The sequence below is a fragment of the Podarcis raffonei genome, chromosome 2, assembly GCF_027172205.1.
Source record: "Podarcis raffonei isolate rPodRaf1 chromosome 2, rPodRaf1.pri, whole genome shotgun sequence".
Lineage (NCBI taxonomy): Eukaryota > Metazoa > Chordata > Lepidosauria > Squamata > Lacertidae > Podarcis > Podarcis raffonei.
Window position 1 is genome coordinate 124,292,662 of NC_070603.1, and position 15,561 is coordinate 124,308,222.

General features: G+C 43.9%; 1 protein-coding gene and 1 pseudogene across 1 annotated transcript in view; one reads left to right on the forward strand and one right to left on the reverse strand.

Moving 5' to 3' along the window:
* Positions 1 to 9,543, forward strand: part of LOC128409498 (zinc finger protein 420-like) — a 46,062-nt pseudogene extending 36,519 nt beyond the window's left edge.
* Positions 1 to 15,561, reverse strand: part of LOC128409384 (zinc finger protein 470-like) — a 420,794-nt gene that overhangs the window by 243,342 nt on the left and 161,891 nt on the right. The gene's annotated exons all lie outside the window — the stretch shown is intronic.

A 15,561-nucleotide genomic window follows, 5' to 3' on the forward strand; every position in this document is an offset into this window, starting at 1 on the left:
CCATGGAAGGATGTTTATAAACTGGGGTTGTGTGGCCATGTGCCAGGGATTATTTAGCTGTGATTCCTGCATTGCCGGATGGTTGGACTAGGTGACTCTTAGGGTCCCCCCCCAAAAAAGAGGGGAATTAATGGGCAACCTTTTCCGGAAAACATTTGTACTTAGAGGAGATAAGTGATCTAACTTAGTCTTCTCTTCCTGCCTCTGTTTACTTTCCTTCTCTATCTCTTCGTAAAGTTCTTTGATGGCTGAGGGCAACTTTAGTGCAGGGGTAGGCAACCTAAGGCCCGTGGGACGGATGCGGCCCAATCGCCTTCTTAATCCGGCCCGCAGACGGTCCAGGAATCAGTGTGTTTTTCCATGAGTAGAATGTGTCCTTTTATTTAAAATGCATCTCTGGGTTATTTGTGGGGCATAGGAATTGGTTCATATTTTTTCCCAAAATATAGTCCGGCCCACCACATGGTCTGAGGGACTGTGGACCGCCCCCCCTGCTGAAAAAGGTTGCTGACCCCTGCTTTAATGTATAATCTGGTGGAAGGAAGAAGTGATAATGCAGGGTACCTTCTGACCTTCTCTGATGTTAGACATTGTTTGGAGGGATGTGCAGAGGGGGCTGGCTGGGGAATAATCTGCTGTGGGCAGTTGGGCAAACCATATAGGCTAGCTATCAATACAGTGGTACCTCAGGTTACAGACGCTTCAGGTTACAGACTCCGCTAACCCAGAAATAGTACCTCGGGTTAAGAACTTTGCTTCAGGATGAGAACAGAAATCGGGCAGCGCAGTGGCAGCAGGAGGCCCCATTAGCTAAAGTGGTGCTTCAGGTTAAGAACAGTTTCAGGTTAAGAACGGACCTCCGGAATGAATTAAGTTCTTAACCAGAGGTACCACTGTAATCTGTAAATCAGATGGTTTTGAGGAAGCTTGCGTACGAACTCATGGTCAGAAGCTTGTGCAACCTGAGACCACCTGGGGAGGTCACTTCACCACTTCTTGAGGGCTTCCCAGTGGCAGATCGAAGTGCTTGCTTGATAAGGTATATAATGCTTGCTGTTTAGAATAAAATCTTTAATCTTCTCACTCACTTGTGTTTGTATTGCTTCAGAATCTCATTAAAAGAACCACCTTGCATTTGGTAATAATAATAATATTTATTTATTTATTCCCCGCCCATCTGGCTGGGTTTCCTCAGCCACTCTGGGCGGCTCCTAACCGAATATTAAAAACACAATACAGCATTAAACATTAAACAGGGCTGCCTTCAGATGTCTTTTAAAAGTAAGGTACGAAGAGCTAAAGGATAAATTAACTGGATGGATACAATTTCACCAAATTAATGCGTTATGGTACGATCATAAAAAAATAGGAATGAGTGAAAAAAAGTCCAGGTACCAGGTGGAAATCTTAGAAAGTAATACTAAACTTTTATCCAAAATGTATAACCAACTGTTAGACTGGGATACTAAAGATGAAGAGGTGAAAGGAGTCATGGTCAAATGGGCCAGAGACCTTGGATATAATCTGGAGTTTGACAGATGGGTAAAACTTTGGAAGAAAGGTATGAAGTTCACAGCATGTGCTGCTCTCCGAGAAAATATGGAGAAAATGATGTATCGTTGGTACATCACCCCGGCAAAACTGGGGAAGATGTATAAGACCGGAGACAGCACATGCTGGAAATGTAAAACTAAAGAGGGTAATTTCTTTCACATGTGGTGGACCTGTGACGAAGTGAAAAGATTTTGGGGACAAATTTACGATGAATTAAAAAGAATACTGAAATACACCTTCCCCAAAAAACCTGAAGCGTTCCTTTTAGGTATGATCGGAGAGGAGATCAAAAATGAAGACCAAACATTCTTTCAATATGCAGTGGTGGCCGCCAGGATTTTGTTAGCGCAAAACTGGAAAACTTCCAATATCCCCACCATTAGAGAATGGCAAATGAAATTATATGAGTATATAGAATTAGCTAGAATGTCACAAAAAATTAGGCATCAAAAAATCGTTAAGTTTACGAACGACTGGAATAAATTTGTAAGTTACATTGAAATCAATCTAGGTATTACCAAAATCACAGTGGGCGGAATCTAAAACCTGCGATGTAAAGAGCTGATATAATACAATCTGCAGATAAGCGATGAGTTTATTTTGCCTAAACTGAGATGGAAGGAAGTCAATTGAGTGATGTTATGTTGGTTTGTTTGTTTTATGTTTATAGGCGTTGTTTGTTGTTGTTGTTTGTTTGTTTGTTTGTTTGTTTGTTTGCTTGCTTTTTTTTTCTTTTCAGTCTTTTTTCTTTTTTGTATTGTTTGATGTCGTTTCCAAAATATCAATAAAAAGATTAGTAAAATAAATAAATAAATAAAATAAAAGTAAGGTAGTTGCTTATTGCCTTGACATCTGATGGGAGGGCTTGTTTAACAGATTGTTGTATTTTAATATTTTGTTGGAAGCCGCCCAAAGTGGCTGGGGAAACCCAGCCAGATAGGCAGTGTATAAATAAATTATTATTATTATTATTATTATTATTATTAAGGAACTAAAGTATTTACCATTTACCAGGTTGAGCAATGATTGACCATTATCAGGTATCCTGACAGACAGATTTTCTGCTGTAGACTGCCCCCTGTGATGTATGTAAGAATTTTTTTGGGGGTGTGGCGGTCTTGAGCTACAGGGTGGGCAGTTTTAAAAGTCTCTATCATGGGTAGACAAACTAAGGCCCGGGGGCAGGATCCAGCCCAATCACCTTCCAAATCCGGCGCACGGATGGTCTGGGAACCAGCGTGTTTTTACATGAGTAGAATGTGTCCTTTTATTTAAAATGCATCTCTGGGTTATTTGTGGGGCATAGGAATTCATTCGTTTCCCTCCCCTCAAAACATAGTCTGGTCCCCCACAAGGTCTGAGGGACAGTGGACTGGCCCCCTGCTGAAAAAGTTTGCTGACCCCTGGTCTACATAGGGGCTTGCACACCTTTGTTCTGGGTTCCTCTCCTCCCTCCCTGCGTGGGGGGGGGGAGTGGGGGGACCCTGTTGCAAGTTTAATAAAGATCAGGCTTACTAGCTGCTTTGCTTCTGGGAGGGCGTGCCACAGGGCGGGTGCCACCACCAAGAAGGCCCTCTGCCTGGTTCCCTGTAATAATAATTTATTAATAATGAATCTCTTACATATATTGGTAGTTTGCTCAGCTTAACAGATAGTTGCCAGGCTGTATTTGCAAAAGGAGGTTTAAGCCTCTGCAGTCCAAAGACAAATAAAAAGCTTTTCCCGTTTCCTTCCCCCTTGCAGAGAAATATTTGAGGTCAATTTGGGAGAGTCAAAATAGCTTCAGGATTGCTTTCCCATACTGTTTCAGACACTATACTTATGCATGTGTGTTTGCCTTGTACATTTATGAACAGCAGCAGTCCCATATGCTCAGAGACTTTGCGCCTGTTCTTTGGGGGAGATAGGAAGCTCAGAGCACTTGTTCTTTTATGAAGAGGCACGTAGTGAGACCATTGATCCCCTGCTGGTGAGGCTCGCTGACCTCCCGGAAAAGCAAAAATTTGACCTTTTCCCGTTAGGCAAAGATCATAAGACGACCCGGACGGTCGCCAGATTCTGTGTACAGACCTGTAGGCGCAGACCATCCCCCGACCCAAACTAGTTTGTTAAGAAAAACCCCAAACTCGGTTCCATGGGTGACTCTGGGTCAGCTCTCTGCCGTAGCTTATCTTAAAGTTTTAAGTGTCTATATGCTTATCGCATTTATACATTTTAAATTTCTTGTTGTACATGGTTTTAAATGTTTGTTTTCCTTCTGGGATTGTACCCCCAAGTGTGTTTTATAAGCTGGTCTCCGACCGTAATAAATTATCTGTCTAACAGCAGGAAGGAAATAAGGTCGGGAGGGGGCCATGGTCGGAAAAAGGCTGAGGGACACTGGGCTCCATGGGGGGTCCCCTTCCCACTATATTTCTAGGTCTCTGCTTGCAGGGAGGGGGCAATCTCCTGCCCCACCCCGTCCCCCTCGGTCAATGAACTCTCTTCCTAGAGAGGCAGGAAGTGACGGAGCAGGGCGGGAGGGGGGTAGAGGCAATGTTGGAGGGGTGGGGTCTCCATGCACACCCCCGGAAGAGAAGGAGGCCTGCAAAGGAGGAGGGAAAAGGTGCAACATTTCGGGAAGGGGAGATTTGGGGTGCAGGGAGGGAGAAGAATTTGCTTTCCCTCCCCCTGAACCTACAAACAGGGCACGGGGGGGGGGGGGATGAAAGGAAGGAAGGGCTCCCCCCTTTCCCTCTGGGAATCAGGAGAGGCACTCTGCAATCGGCTGCAAAAGGGGGGGGGCAATTTGGAGGGGAGAGGGTCTCCATCCTCATTGGAGGGGTTATTTGGGGGTGGGGGTGTTGTGGGAGAAGGATTTGCTTTCCCTCCCCCTGAATCTACAAACAGGGCAGCTGGGAAAGGAGGCGGGAGGATTGGGGGGGGCGAGAAAGGAAAGCAAGGAGGGGTCTCGCTCTTTTCCTGTGGGAATCAGTGGGGGGGGGAGGCGTGATAAAGGCCACCCTGTTGCAAAGTGCCTCCCCCTCCCCCAACAGGGTTTGCATTGCAAGATCCTTTTTGAAGCGCAGAGATAAACCAGCCTCCTGGTGGGGAGGGGGGGGAAGACATTTTGCTGCCTCAGACGAACCAGAGAAGGGCACTCCCCCCCACCCCCACCCCTGCAACCTGACTGGGACACTGAACCAGTTGTGCCAGTTTCACCCCACGACTATGGGTCCCCATAGTATGAGAGCCAGTGTGGTGTAGTGGTTAAGAGTGGTAGACTCGTAATCTGGTGAACTGGGTTCGCTTCCCTGCTCCTCCACATGCAGCTGCTGGGTGACCTTGGGCCAGTCACACTTCTCTGAAGTCTCTCAGCCCCACTCACCTCACAGAGTGTTTGTTGTGGGGGAGGAAGGGAAAAGAGAATGTTAGCCGCTTTGAGACTCCTTCGGGTAGTGATAAAGCGGGATATCAAATCCAAACTCTTCTCCCCAGGGCTGTGGCTGCCATGCAGCATGCATGGCCCTGGCACCGAAATATGTGGGTGCCCGGCCCCTTCATGGTAGGGGTAGGTGCTCAGGGACCCAGGGAGCTGGCACCTATGCACTGAAAGTCACCAGGGGATATCCCCCCCCCCATCTTAGACCCGGCCTCCTAACCCATTTTTGTGTATTTCTGCACACTGAGCCTGGAACACCCCCCTCCCTTGGCCTCCTGCGTCAGGGAGCCGGTCTGGGCGGGAGGGGAGAGAGAGACAGATACACAAATACTTACACCAAAAGTCAATAGTTTCTGTTTCTGTTGTCATAATCTTAAGTGTTCCAGAGCTCTTGTAATTAGAATTTGGGAGTATTAATTTATTATTATTGGTATTTGTACAGTATTTGTAAAACGTATGCTCTCTGTGTAAATGTCTCCCACTCTAAATAAATCCGCCTTTCTATGAACTGCTCTCAGACCTCCGGGTATAGGGTGGTATATAAATTCAATCAATAATAATAATAATTTCTGCATTTTTCTCCTAAAAGAGCTGCTCCCTGCATTGAAGTGCATCGTGGCAACAGCTGAGAGCATTCCAGAAGTGGCCCAGTTTACGCCTCCTCCTCCTCCATCCTTTCCACTGGCAACGCAATGGCCTCCGAGCCCCCCTCTGAACGGCTTCTTCTCAGAGGTGGAGTGGAAAGAGGAGCCAGGCAGCTTCCTCAGGTAGGGAAAGAGCAACGGGAGCAGGGAGGAGGGAAGAGGCACAGATGGGACCACCCAGCCTCCCTCTGTGTTGAGTGGGGTTGATGGGGATCTAAGATAAGCTCTGTTTTCTTCTTCTTCTTCTTCTTCTTCTTCTTCTTCTTCTTCTCCTCCTCCTCCTCCTCCTCCTCCTCCTCCTCCTCCTCCTCTTCCTCCTCTTCTTCTTCCAGGCCCTCTTGACCTTTGAGGAGGTGGCTGTGTTTTTCACAGAGGAGGAGTGGGCTCTGCTGGATCCAGGCCAAAGAGCTCTGCACAAGGAAGTCATGGAGGAGAATTATGAGATGGTGGCCTCTCTAGGTAAGGACACATTTTTATTCCTCTTGGCTGCTAGACGTTGGAGATGTTAACCTGCTGTTTGAGCCATCTATTCATGCCATGTCTTCCTATTTGGCGACCCCTCGTAGCTGAGTAAGATGGTCTTCCATGAACATGGTCTTAAAGGTATGTGCATAAGTGACTGTAGATTCCAATTCTGGATCCACACATCCTTCCACAGTGGGGAGATAGGTTTCTGGGCGGGAGTTAATCACAGTGAGGGTTTACCAAACGTACTTTCCTCTTAACTTCTCCCTTTCATCCCGAGTTTCTGCTTCTTCAAAGTCAATGACGCCTTTGCTAAAGGCTATTCTCCAATTGGAGCACTCCCAGGCCAGTGTTTCCCAATTTTCTGTGCTTATACTGCATATTTTTAGATTTGCCTTGAGAGTGTCTTGAAGCCTCTTTTGTTGCCCACTGGTATATCAATTTCCATTCTTATGTTTGGAATAGAGTAGTTGCTTTTGAAGACAATAATCAGGTATCCAAACAACATGACCAGCCCAATGAAGTTGATATTGAAGATTGTAGTTTATAGCAACTCTGTACTTTTGTCAGTAAGCTGATATTGTGGTATGAATTGCAAAAAAATCCTGTGTTTTACTTATTCCACAGGGTAAAAATGGTGGCATATGGTTTGCTGGTCAGTGTCATTTATTAACTTTTAATGGGCCACCAGATACTTTGCTGTCTTTGTTTCACAAGATTAATATTTTTGAATATTTTTATAGTCCCATATGACATAAACAGCACTTCTGTTTTACTTATTCCTCATAACAGAGACTCTGATACTCAAGTCTGAGCTCATCTCGTCGCTTGGAACAGAAAAATACAGGGATGTTGTCCTGGACCAATTGAGAGGTACATACTTCCACTTTGCTGTGAGGCTGCAACTTTCTATGTCTCCTTTCAGTGTGTAGGAATATATAAAGAGCCTTTTTGGATCAGAACGAGGGCCCATCTTCTCCAGCACCCTGGTGCAGGTTTAGGTGATGTGAACAGCTGGTTGGAAAGTATCAGTGAGATATTACAGATCAGGGAGGAAGGAGAAAACTGAATACAGAGGCGTAGCATTTTCACAGGAGGGGGAAGATGTGTCCCTTCAGATGTTGCTGCACTACAACTCCCATCATCCCTGGTCATTGGCCATGTTTACTTGGGTTGATGGTACTCAGAGTCCAACCACATCTGGAGGGCCATAGATGCCTCATCTCAGCATAGAAGGTTTCTCTTGGTGCTCAGTGTTACATGGGAATTGAAGGTAGAACTGGATACTAGGGGTTATTGAGGCTATTTTTAGATTTCCTTTCCTAAAAATGTACATAGGAGAGGGAGGAATGCTGGAGGTGTTGAAATAATAGAAGGTGGTGATTGGTCTTGCTGTGTGTTAAGATCTCTTGTTCTCTTCCTTGAATACCTAACAATATTTTATCTCCCCCTTCCCCACTTTAAACCAGGTGATGGAGAAGACAATCAGAATTTTGAGGGGCCATCTGTGAAGTACTTCAGCATGAGTGAACACCTTAGCACACAACTACAAACTAACACAGAGGAGAAACCCTTTCAATGTATGGAGTGCGGAAAGAGCTTTAGTAAAAATAGAAATCTTAGCGCACATCAACGAATTCACACAGGAGAGAAACCATATAAATGTATGGATTGTGGGAAGGGCTTCATTGATAGTGGAGCTCTTACAAGACACCAACGAACTCACACAGGGGAGAAACCATTTCAATGTATGGAGTGTGGAAGCAGCTTCAGTGAAAATGGAAGTCTTGCCCGACATCAACGAACTCACACCGGGGAGAAACCATTTAAATGTATGGAGTGTGGGAAGAGCTTCAGGGATAGGGGAAAGCTTACTGTACATCAACGTATTCACACAGGGGAGAAACCATTTAAATGTAAGGAGTGTGGGAAGAGCTTCAGTCAGTATTCACACATCACTATTCATCGGAGAACTCACACAGGGGAGAAACCATATAAATGTATGGAATGTGGGACAGGTTTCATTGAGAGTGGAGCTCTTTCAAAACATCAACGAACTCACACAGGGGAGAAACCATATAAATGTTTGGAGTGTGGAAAGAGTTACACTGAAAGTGGGTCACTTACAAAACATCAGCGAACTCACACAGGGGAGAAACCATATAAATGTTTAGAGTGTGGGAAGGGTTTCAGTCAAGGGGGGAAACTTACTGTACATCAACGGACTCACACAGGGGAGAAACCATATAAATGTTTGGAGTGTGGAGAGTCCTTCATTTGTAGTAGGAAACTCATTGTGCACCGACAAAGTCATACCGGGGAGAAACCATTTAAATGTAAGGATTGTGGGAAGGGCTTCAGTGAAGGTGGAAAACTTACAAGACACCTACAAACTCATACAGGGGAGAAACCATTTAGATGTATGGATTGTGGGAAGGGTTTCATTGAGAGAGGAGCTCTTGCAACACATCAACGATCTCACACAGGGGAGAAACCCTTTAAATGTATGGAGTGCGGAAAGAGCTTCAGTCAAAATGGAAGACTTACTGTACACCAACGAATTCACACAGGGGAGAAACCATATAAGTGTATGGATTGTGGGAGGTGCTTCAGTGAGAGTGGAACTCTTACAAGACATCAGCGATCTCACAGAGAAGCAACAGTTTAAATGGAAAAAGTGTGGAAAGTGTTTCAATTATAATGGAGTTATTAACACCTATGGACTCTCACAGGGAAGAACTCATTTATATGTATGGAGTGTGCCAAGTTTTCCCCACAGAGTTCACTTTGTCTCTCATATCAACAAACTCATATAGGGAAAAATCATTTGTAAATGCATGGAGTGTGTTTGATGTTCTGGTGTTTGTATGGAAAGTTGTACATATATGTATTAAGACAATGAAGGTAAATGTCTCATAATAGTAAGTATAATGAAATATACAATGTACAGTTAGGGATGTGCAGAATGTGACCCTGGAGTGCTCATCGTGAGTGAAAATGGGCTGAGAGTCCGTTGATATTTGGTCTTTGGCAGAGAGAGTTGAGAATGGAGAGTTGGGGAAAGTGGAGCACAACAGTGGTGTTTAGGAAGCAGGATAGGCTCTGGAATCCTAGAACTGTAGTCGAAACAAAATAATAAAATTCCTTCCATTAGCACCTTAAGAGACTAAATTTGTTATTGGTATGAGCTTTCGTGTGCACGCACCAAGCTCATGCCAATAAACTTAGTTGGTCTCTAAGGTGCTACTGGAAGGAAATTTTTTATTTTGCTTTGACTACGGCAGACCAACATGGGTACCTACCTGTAACTAGAACTGTAGAGTTGAAAGAGACTCCAAGGGTCTTCTAGTCCAACTCCTTGTTACAAGAACAACAGCATAAATCTTTTTTATAGTTGCAATAAAGGAACAATGAAAATGCAGAAAGACTGAAATGCATAGTCTTATGTGCACAAAGTAATCCTTAAACTATCCTACGTTGTTTATGTTTTATAAATTCATTGTTTTACAATACCTTCTCATTCATGGCTACATGTCATGTTCAGGAGTTCCCCCCTCCCTTTTGGTAGCTCACCAATGAGAATTAATGAGCAGTTGATAGATTTCTGCTCTTTTTATTACCGTATCATGTTACTAGCACAAACAGGCAACTCCACGCAAGGATAGCAGTACTTACCCACGTCCAAGGGGATGTCCCTTCCCCACTTCTTCTCCTTCGTTCTCTGACAGGCTCATATCTCAGAGAGTTGGGGGGGGAGTTTCCCCCCACTCTGACTGATGTATCACCCAGCTGCTTCCCTCCTTTCTGTTTCCTAGCTACTATCTCAAAGCTGGGTAGCTCCTGTCTCAACTGTGCAGCCTCTGAATCTGCCTGTCTCTCTGCATTGTGAAACTCTGGAAGGGCAGGGGGGACTTCCCTCTCCTCTTCTGTTACAAGCTGATCTTCCAGAAATTGCATTCCCCAGTCCTCCGATTCAGACCAGCCCCTGACACTAAACTGCAAAGTGGACAAAGTTCCATGGTGGCAGCCGGAATAAAAGAGGTGCTGAGGGGAAGAACCAACATGGGGAGGGAAGGTGGCGCAGGGAAATGTGGGCATTGCCAGTGGTTTCAGGAGAGTCATTTCCCTGTGGAGAGAGGGATCACTTTGCCCATGAAATTGGCCCATCTTTCAGAAATCTGTAAAAAGAGCAGGCAGTATAGGAGGCCGAAAGCAGAGTTCATCTGGAGCTGCTCCTCTGCCAGCATTGAGCATTTGCCCATGACATGAAGCAGCCACAGCAGGTGCTGCAAACTGCCCACAGGTGGACTTCACCCCCAAAGGCCCCCTCCTCCATCGCCTCCCGAGACAGACGGATGCCAACAGGGTCTCTCTGCCTGACGAGGATTTCACCTGGGACCACCTTCTGCATGCAAAGCATTGAATTTGAGACCTTAAAAAAATATGTTTAAAGGTATGGTGTGTGGAAAGTGCTTTAGTCAGAATGGATTCCTTAATGTACACCAACAAAGTCATATACGGGAGAAACCATTTAAATGTATGGAGTGTGGAAAGAGCTTCACTAAAGGTTTACAACTGAACATACATCTATGAACTCACACAGGGGAGAAACCCTTTAAATATTTGGAATGTGGGAAGTGCTTCAGAGAAAGGTGGAAACTTACTGTTCATGAACAAACACACACACGAGAAACCATTTAAATGTATGGAGTGTGAGATGTGCTTCAATGAGAGTGGAGCACTTACAAAACACCAAGAAACTCAGAGAAGAAACCATTTAAATGGAAGAAGTGTGGATAGGGCTTCAGTTAAGTTCATCTATGTACAGTAACACCTCTGGTTATGTACCATCCTCCTTGTTAATGCTTCAGGTAACGAGCTCCACTAACCTGGATGTAGGTGCTCCTGGAAGCAAACTTTGCCCCAGGATGCGATCACATGCAGCAGGAGGCTCCATTAGCAAAAGCACGCCTCAGGTTAAGAACGGTTTCATGTTAAGAACAGACCTCCGGAACGAATTAAGTTCATAACCAGAGGTACCACTGTGTTCTCATGGGAAAACCCATTTAGATGCATGGAGTGTGTCTAGTGTTCACTTCATTCTTCACATCAACAAACTCCTATCAACTGTGTTGTAAACAAAAACTGCTCCCTTTCCCTTATGGAGTACACAAGTGCCCTTATAGAGTCTTTTGTGGTTCTTCATCGGTAGGAGAAAATAACAGAGACCAACCAGAGAATATTGAGAACCAAAACAGCTAGTAAGCCTGATTTTTATTAAAGCTGTTGCAACAGGGTGCTCGCCCCACACTCAGAAGAGAGGAGGACAACCCAGGACAAAGGTGTGCCAGCCCTTATATAGACTTTTGAACTGCCCACCCTCTATCTCAAAACCACCCCTCCATACATCATACATACATCACAGAAGGGGTGTAGCCCAGGACCACCCCCTAATTACATTATATGTACATCAGACAAGGGGCGGACTACAACAGAAATCTGAGCGAGTTTTTATCCTGTCTGCCAGGTTACCTGATTGGATTACCTGGGCATCCTGGCCACTCCTTTGTTATGATAACTACTCAGTCCCTGAATCCAGGTCACAGGCTCACCCTATTTATATCTTAAACGTGCCACTGAGACAGGATTTGTGAGCAAAGAAACAATGGGGAGACTCCTCATTTCCTTCGACTTTGCTGACACAAAAACCTTGCACATAGGCTGTGTAAAAGAACCAGTTTACTACGCCCTCTCTCCCCTTCTTTCTTTCCCTCCAACTTTTAACTGCATTAAAAAATAACACCAATATCTGAGATAGGATAGATCAGTTCTGGCCTCTTATTGAGGGGATACCCAACTCAGATGAGCCACCAGAATCCCAGGAGGAAGCCCCCAAATCTGCCTTCTAGTTCGGATTTCACACTAATTCCCCAGACCTCAGCCCTCTAAAGCATTTGGGCAATGATCTTTGGCACATAAATCTTAATGTCTGGATTGATTAACTGCCCCCCTTCAAATGGAAAATACCTGTATAGCAGCCCAGTCAAGTGGGCAGGTAAGAACTTGACTGAATTCAGATGGGATCTGCATATTTCAGGTATTGTTGAAGGTACAGACTCAAAAGGTTTATCTACAAAACATCACTGAATTAGGTTCCAAAATATGAATTAATCCCCTCAATAAGAGCCAGGTTAATTTGGTCAGTTATTTTTTCCTTGAGTTACAGTCCCTCTCAAACCAACTCCATGTGTTTATGTTAGCTATTTTTTTTAGTTCTTTAGAGTGATGTAGCAGTTTCACCTTCAAGCCTGAGTGATGAAGTAGACTCCACATACAAGACCTGAAAATTAACATTTACTTGTCATGGTGACAACAACTGAGCAATTTGTATTATTCATATATATTAAGCCCAAAGCAATGTGTTTCTTTCCCTTGAGCCCAAGAGAGGGTTTAGTCTTTTTACTTTCGAAAACAGTGTATTTCGTAGCAATGCATTAATCCAGAGGTTTTCAGCCTTTTTGAGTCCTGGCTCCCTTGACCAATTTTCTTCTTTCTGTGGCTCCCCTGTGGGGCTGAGGAGCCCTGTTATGTCCCCCCTTGCCTGCAGAGCTGGTAGCCTCTCACCCCTTTTCAAACACCCTTGTGCAGTGTTCCCTCAGCCTCCTCTCCTCTCTCCTTGGGAATCCTCTGGGCAGCTGCTGCTGTATTCTCTGGTCTGCCCCTGCCCCCAAAAGAGGTGCCTCCTCACACTGCCCCACAGGGGCCTGGGAAGATGCTCCCAGTCTTAGTGGCCCAACAGAGACTGGCCAAAGGTGAATGTGAGGCCAGCATCTTACCTTGGGAGGCAGCAATGGGTTTTTCCTCTCTGGAAAGCATCCAGCCTCTCAGTCCAAGGTCATGGAGATTCGATCCAGTATACCTGAAGGAGCATCTCCACCCCCATCGTTCTACCCGGACACTGAGGTCCAGCGTCGAGGGCCTTCTGGCGGTTCCCTCACTGCGAGAAGCCAAGTTACAGGGACCCAGGCAGAGGGTCTTCTCGATAGTGGCACCCACGCTGTGGAACGCCCTCCCACCAGATGTCAAAGAGAAAACCAATTACCAGACTTTTAGAAGACATCTGAAAGCAGCCCTGTTTAGGGAAGCTTTTAATGTTTGATAGACTGTTGCATTTTAATATTCTGTTGGAAGCCACCCAGAGTGGCTGGGGAAACCCAGCCAGATGGGCGGGGGTATAAATAAATTATTATATCCCCACATCCCTGAAGCCTGACATGAATCTAGATTGTGGATTCTTTTGTGGGAAGTAAGTTTGCTGCTCCCACGGCAGCTCTTTTCATATTTCATTCACTTATCAAGTTAGTTATCTGGTGTGAGTTCTCAGTTGCAAAGTCAGGCCATCGATCCCACTGAAACTCATTCCACACTCCATATGTTCTAATGGTTTCTCCTTGGAGTGGGTTCTTTGATGCAAAGTAAGGACACCCCCAGTACGGATGTGCTTTCCACAATCTATGCATTCATATAGTTTCTCCCCTGTGTGGATTCTTTCTTGCCCAGTAAGTGAAGCTCTTTCCACACTCCACGCATTTACGCAATTTCTCCCCTGTGCGGGATTTTTGAGGTACAGTAAGATGGTGATAAGAGACTAAAACTCTTTCTAGACACCATACATTTAAACAGTTTTTCGCCTGTACAGGTTCTTCTTCTTCTACTTGAAATATTTTAAATTGGTTTTTACAATAGCAAATTTAAAATAATGAAGAGAAAAAACTTTAAACATATCCATATATGAGATTCTCTCATTCTTGTGACTAGCCCTGTCCCTGCATGGGTCCTTAAAATCTTTTTTTCTAAAACTACATAACATTACGTTCTCCACAGTTTTCATCTCTCTAAATCATTCATGTCTTTTGTTTCTTTACAAGCTATTTTTAAAGTCCAGCTAACGTTTTTGTGTTTACAATGGTCTCCCAAGTAAGTTATAAATTTTTCCCATTCTTTTTTAAAGTCATTATCTTCTTGATTCCTGAATCTCCCAGTCAGTTTTGCCATTTCAGCATTGCCATTCTTCCCTTTTTGGAACTGTTGGTTCTTTCCATATTTGGGCTAGTAGCATCCTTGCAGCTGTTGTCACATACATAAAAAGTCTTTTCTGGTCTTTTGGGATATCGGAATCTGTAATTCCTAATAGAAAGGCTTTTGGTTTTTTGACAAATGTTATTTTAAACATTTTTTTCAATTCATTGTACATCAATTCCCAAAAAGACTTTGTTAACTTACATGACCACCACAAATGATAAAAGGTACCCTCCTTTACACTTCCAACAAATATTGGAGCTTGTTCTATACAATTTAGATAACTTAGTAGGAGTCAAAACAAAATAAAAAAATTCCAGTAGCACCTTAGAGACCAAGTTTGTTATTGGTATGAGCTTTCGTGTGCATGGACACTTCTTCAGATACACTGAAACAGAAGTCACCAGACCCTTATGTATAGTGAGAGGGTGGGGAGGGGTATTACTCAGAAGGGTGGTGGGAATGGGTGATTGGCTGATAGGTGTGGAGTCAGATACCACTGATACATCATTTTCATATAATTTTCTTTCAGCGTAGGTGCTGTGAATTTCAAAGCCGTTCTCTAGAATATTTCCAATTAAAAACAATATTTGAGAAGGATAATAAATTTAAGGGGTTTGATAAAAAAATATTGGTATGGGAAAAGGAAATATTATACAACAACCAACAGACTCTCTCAAAAATATATAAATTGTTACAAAATAGGAAAATAGAAAAGGAGGGAAAAGGTGACGCTATTAAAAAATGGGAACAAGATCTGGGCCATTCACAGTTGAATATAAGGAATGGGAAAGACTGTGGACAAAAAAATATAAATTTCACAGCATGTTACCTAATAAGAGAAAACTATATGAAAAAGCATCCCAGGTGGTATCTGGCACCAGAAAGGCTGGCAAAAATGAATAAAACATATAATTATAAGTGCTGGAGATGTAAGAAACAAAAAGGAACTTTCTGCCTTATGTGGTGGACATGCCCCAAAATTGGGAAATTTTGGAGCATGATCCATGAAGAAATAAAGAAAATACTAAGAATTTTGTTGTTGTTCTTGTTGTTTAGTCGTTTAGTCGTGTCCGACTCTTCGTGACCCCATGGACCAGAGCACGCCAGGCACTTCTGTCCTCCACTGCCTCCCGCAGTTTGATCAAACTCATGCTGGTAGCTTCAAGAATATCATATAGTAAAAGAATATCATATAGTAAAAGGCCAGAGGCATTCCTTTTAGGAATATTAAACAACAATATCCCAAAAGATCAAACTGAATTATAAGTGACGTCTGCAGCAAGAATTCTGGTGGCTAAGTATTGGAAAGGGAATCAGTTACCCACTAGGGGAGAATGGTTATGTAAGCTTTCAGAATACTTAGAGTTAGCCAAAGTGACAGATATAATAAGACAA